Source organism: Vanessa cardui, chromosome 22, assembly GCF_905220365.1.
Source record: "Vanessa cardui chromosome 22, ilVanCard2.1, whole genome shotgun sequence".
Taxonomy (NCBI): domain Eukaryota; kingdom Metazoa; phylum Arthropoda; class Insecta; order Lepidoptera; family Nymphalidae; genus Vanessa; species Vanessa cardui.
Window position 1 is genome coordinate 211,169 of NC_061144.1, and position 6,000 is coordinate 217,168.

Genomic DNA, 6,000 nt, shown 5'->3' on the forward strand with positions numbered 1-6,000 from the left:
AAACGATATTTTTAGGATAAGTTTCATTCAGATGGTAATAATAAAATTCCAGAGCACTTCAGCGGAAGGTAACATGCACGGCATCCATTACAGTCGCTGGTGGATATTACCACGAGCACAAAGCGGCGCTGCGGGTTATTGGGCAACTTTATATATAATTCAAACACTCGCGAAACGGATTTTAGATTCTATCCGCCCGACGGTTTCATGCGGCGAGTATAAATTGTACAAAGTTATTATATATCAGAAACAGAAGCTATATTGATCTCTTTTTATTCATAACGAATTTTTTATTTTGACCTTTTTTTATTGTTATTATAATTTCTAAATATAATAACATTAGAAAAAGGTCAAAATAATCGTGTGTAATGTCGGCTTCGTTCTCGATTTAGGGGTTGATTGTCATATAAAAAGTAGCCTTTGTTATTCCTTGGACTTCTAATTTGCTTCATTGCAAATTTCGTCAAATTCGGTGCATAGGCAGTAAGATGCGAAAAAACAGACAGACAGTCAGAATTACTTTAACCTTTGTAATAAAGCATAGATTTGTATATTTTTATGCAAATCTGCTAGCATTATATTACCAGGTACCAGAATCAATTTTTTTGCAAATTAGGTACAATATTAAGTGCAGATTGGTACTAAGGCTGACTAATAAGTATTATGATTATAATACTTTGCATTTATTTCACATGGTGGTAGGACTTTATTCCACTCTGTCTGGGTAGGTACCAACCACTTATAACGTATTCTACTGCAAAGCACCAATATCCAGTTAGTAATGTCGTGTTTCGGTTTTAAGAGTGAGACAGTCAACATCAAAATCAAAATTAAAATAAACTTTATTCAAGTAAGCTTTTACAAGCACTTTTGAATCGTCAATTAACAATTAAGTGAAGCTACCACCGGTTCGAAAAGTAGATTCTACCGAGATAAACAGTCAAGAAACTCAGTAGTAACTCTTTTCAACATTTAAAAAAAATAAAGTCATGTTAGTTAATACAATTATTTAAATCAGGATATATTCCTGCGTGGAAGTCAACAGGTATTATTTCCACGCTTTTTTATCATCTACAAAATCTTGTATCGAGTAATACGCCTTTTTTACCAATGTATTTTTTATAAACGATTTGAATTTACGAAACGGCAAAGTTACAAATGTCTGCGGAATTTTATTATAGAAACGGATACCTTGCCCCAAGAAGGATTAATGACTTTGCGGAGTCGGAGACTTGGCGTTATAAGCTTATCCTTACTTCTAGTGCCTATACAATGATTATCACTGATTTTATTAAAGTGATCAATGTTACTGTGAATATACATGATATTGTTGTAAATATATTGCGACGCAACAGTGAGTATTCCTACTTTGCTAAAAACATCCCGAAGGCAGTCTCTAGCTCCAAGATTATAAATAGATCGGATTGCTCTCGTTACTAAAATAAAGACAAATTCAATTTCTGCAGCGTTACCCCAAAGTAATATGCCATATGACATAATACTGTGAAAATAACCAAAATAAACTAAACGAGCGGTATCAATATCAGTTAGTTGTCTAACTTTTCTAACCGCGTATGTTGCGGAGCTGAGTCTTCCTGCTAGGGATGATAAATGGGGACTCCACTGAAGTATGGAATCCAATTCTATTCTCAAGAACACCATCGTATCGGCTACATCAAGCCGGCCACCGCTTAAAGATGATGAAAAGATATTGGAAATAATAAAAAATCCTTACATCACAGCAATGCGACAACAAACTTGGGCGCTAATGTGCCTTTAGTAACACTGGCTCACTCACCCTTCAAACCTTTCATGATTTGGCAAAGTAGATGTAGAGTCGAGATGGCCCAGTGGTTAGAACGCGTGCATCTTAACCGATGATTGCGGGTTCAAATCCAGGCAAGCACCGCTGTTTCGTATTCTTAATTTGTCTTTATAATTCATCTCGTGCTCAGCGGTGAAGGAAAACATCGCGAGGAAACCTGCATGTGACAAATTTCATAGAAATTCTGCCACATGTGTATTGCACCAACCCGCATTGGAACAGCGTGGTGGAATATGTTCCAAACCTTCTCTTCAAAGGGAGAGGAGGCCTTTAGCCCAGCAGTGGGAATTTACAGGCTGCTGTTGTTATAGTAAATAACCAACAAATGCGTTCATATTTTTAATTTTAAAATTTTAGCATATAACCTAATTATTCCCTATCGCATGAAACCATTCCGAACGCCATAATTCAATACTTTCTTCTAACTTGGCTACCACTATTACAATAAGTTCTCTCGAGCGAGACAGGTATAGTATCCTAGGTACGAGTGAGAGGGACGACAGATCCTTTGTGTTAAGTTTCAGCTTTCAGTCGGGGAATTGTAAAATTTCTCTCGAGTCGTCGCTAATCGCTCCGAAGTTCAAACTAAAAATAAAACATAACTCCGCGAAAGCTGAAAGACATCTGGATAATTTAATATCGATATTGTGAGACTTTACGTAATAACGTTCGACTTTATATTTCTAGACGAATCACTTTTCATCGACTAGTGATGTAGTTATTTTTAAACGATTTTAGTTGACTATAAGAGGGTAATCCTAACTTGCTAACTCTCATCTATACTAATATTATAAACGTGAAATGTAACTCTCCAAACTGCCGAAACGAATTTGATGAAATTTGGTATGAAGCAAATTTAACTCCAAAGAAGCACACATACTACCTCCTTTGCCTAATACATGACAACTCATAAAACGCAAGCGAAGCCGTGTTCGACAACTAGTTACATATTCATTGTCAGGGTTATGGAAAAGGACACTGAGTTCCCAATACCCCCAACTCTTAATAACACTGGGGCGAGGCTAAACGCAAAAATTAGTGTTAATACATAATTTATATCATAGGTAGGTACAATGTTATTTGCCAACCAAATACACAAAAACTCATACGACATAGGAAACACAAAATGTATATTAAAATGGATGTTTATATTTGTTTGATTATTGATAAAATGTATTTCAGAGTCTTAACCATTTGATTAGGAATTCTTAGGCTGTACTATTAAAAAAAATGTGTTCAAATTAAAAAATAATCGTTCGAGTCCCCAGATATGAAATGCAGCCATCTAACCGTCAAACGTCCAATAAAATTAATTAAGCCATCGTCATCTATAAAATACGCGAAACAAAAATGGAAAAGCGAAATATACAAGCGCGAACCTTAGCGCGGTCAATAATAAAAATAATTACTGCGAGTGTCAGTGACAGTCCCGGGGCTGGCTAGCTGTGGACGCGGCTTCTCATCTTAAATGCACATTTACACTACTTTAAGCTATATTTTTTTCCTTTTATGTGATAGGTTGCAAACACACGGGAAGCTCATCTGATGAAAAATGAGTACCACCGCCCTTGGACATCTGCAACATGACTTTATACCATTGTAGCTATTTTCTTCTTCTTTTTATGTTATAGGGGTCAAACGAGCAGGAGGCTCACCTGATGGAAAGTGACTACCACCGCCCATGGCCATCTGCAAGTGCGTTGTCGGCTTTTAAGGAAAGTGTACGCTCTATTAGTAAATTTGCTTTACACCAAATTTCATCAAATTCGGATCATTGGATTGGTCGTGAAATAGAGACAGAAATAAATAAATAAATATAAATAAATATGAGACAACATCACATACATTACTCTGATCCCAATGTAAGTTCCCGAAGCACTTGTGTTATGGAAATCAGAAGTAACGACGGTACCACAAACGCCCAGACCCAAGACAACATAGAAAACTAATGGTAATCTACATCGACTCGGCCGGGAATCGAACCCGGGACCTCAGAGTGGCGTACCCATGAAAACCGGTGTACACACAACTCGATCATGGAGGTTGTCAAATAAAGACAAGTCAAGAAATACAGACAGAGTTACATTCACATTTATAATATTAGTATATAGAACAGACATAGAGTGAGTATAGATGACATTTTGTGTCGTTGAATTTAACAACACATAAAATAATGAAAACGAAAGCTCTCTCCACAGTCGCCGGCTGTAATATAAAATGTAGACGCGGCACAAGTATAGCGAATTAATCGAAACACAATCCAGTGGCTTGCGGGGCGTGGAGTGGGTCAGATGGCAGGGCTACCACTATTGTGCGCGCGGGTGGGGCGGGCGTAATGTAAACAATATAACTTCGGAACATCATGGCCCAGTGCTCAGATGGGTTTCAGTGCTTTAATATCATTAGCAACAACAATAACAACAACAGCTTGTCAATTTCCCACTGCTGGGCTAAGGCCTCCTCCCACTTTAAGGAGAAGGTTTGGAACATATTAGCAAACTGATATAATCATTAGCACTAATATTTTTGGTAGCATCCCTACCTTCCATTGGTCTTTGCACACGGTTTGACTAACTTATGACATCATATTGGATCACTATACAACTCTACTTATCATAGTTGTCTTGCTTTGAGTGAGTAAGCAATGCAAGCAAGCAGGCACAAGGGACATAACATTTAGGTTGCCAACTCTGATGGTGCTTGTTCTAAGATGGTTAATAATTCCTACAGTACTTATATCTTCATAGACAAAATGGTCATTTATGTACGTTTCGTGGTAAACTCAGCCATCAAGAGGAAACTCATCAATATTGAGCATTGTTGTTTGACTGTAGAATGGTGTTGATGTAAAGTAAGTAAAGTAACAGTCCGTAAATTTCCCACTGCTGGAATAAGGCCTCCTCTTCCATTATACCTCCCACCTATATAAATGGTGTTAATGAGTGAGCTTACTCAAAGGGATTTGGACGAAGCCATACAACCAAGTAACTTTGTTTACGTATTTTATTGTAAGTCCTTACTCAATAACCAATATGTTGTGGTTGACAGGGGATCGATCAGGAGTAGAATGCGAAAGAAATGAAATCCATGCGAACGGAACACAGGTGCTAATATAGACAAATATTGCATGTCAAGCCTTTGACGAAAGAAAATATAATAACAACCCTTACGAGTAACAAAAGCAAATCCACAAAGCGAATAATTCGTCAACATTGCCCAAAAAACTAGGGTTAATTCTGCAAAAAGTAAGATAACAAATACGCCCATCCCTCTCTTCACTATACATCTGAAAGGAATAGAGATATATCATTACAATTTTTTCCTTTTTAAAGATGCATCATGCCAGCCTTCTCTCTTCCATACATTAGACAGGGACGCAAATATTTAATCTCATACTTTCTGATCTAAAAAGGTATATCGGGGAATCTCTCCCACGCACTAAAACACAATACAATAACACAAGTATCTTGTACAAGTGATTTCGTTACAATAACTCGCTACTGATGCCGGTTTTGATAACGTTTTCACTCGACAATAGATACGTTATTGATACGTTCCCAAAGGATTGTTTGTGGTGAAATTGCGGATAAAATAGGATTGATTTTATCGGCTTAATGTTTTTTTATAACATTTTAAGTGAGGGTAACTGCCGAGATGGCTCGGTGGTTAGAACGCGTGCATTTTAACGGATGATTGCGGGTTAAAAACCCAGGCAAGCACCACTGAATATTCACGTGCTTAATTTGTGTTTATAACTTATCTCGCGCTCGACGGTTAAGGAAAACATCTCGAGGAAACCTACATGTGTCTATTTTCATAGCAATTCTGTCACATATGTATGCCACCGAGATATAGAGTCGAGATGGCCCAGTGGTTAGAACGCGTGCATGTTAACCGATGATTGCGGGTTCAAACCCAGGCAAACACCGCTGATTCATGTGCTTAATTTGTCTTTATAATTCATCTCTTACTCATCGGTGACAGAAAACATTGTGAGGAAACCTGCATATGACAAATTTCATAGAAATTCTGCCACATGTGTAGTCCATTAATTCCGCATTGGAACAGCGTGGTGGAATATGTTCCAAACCTTCTCCTTAAAAGGAGAGGAGGCCTTTAGCCCAGCAGTGGGAATTTACAGGCTGTTGTTGTTGTATATATGCCACCAACCCTCA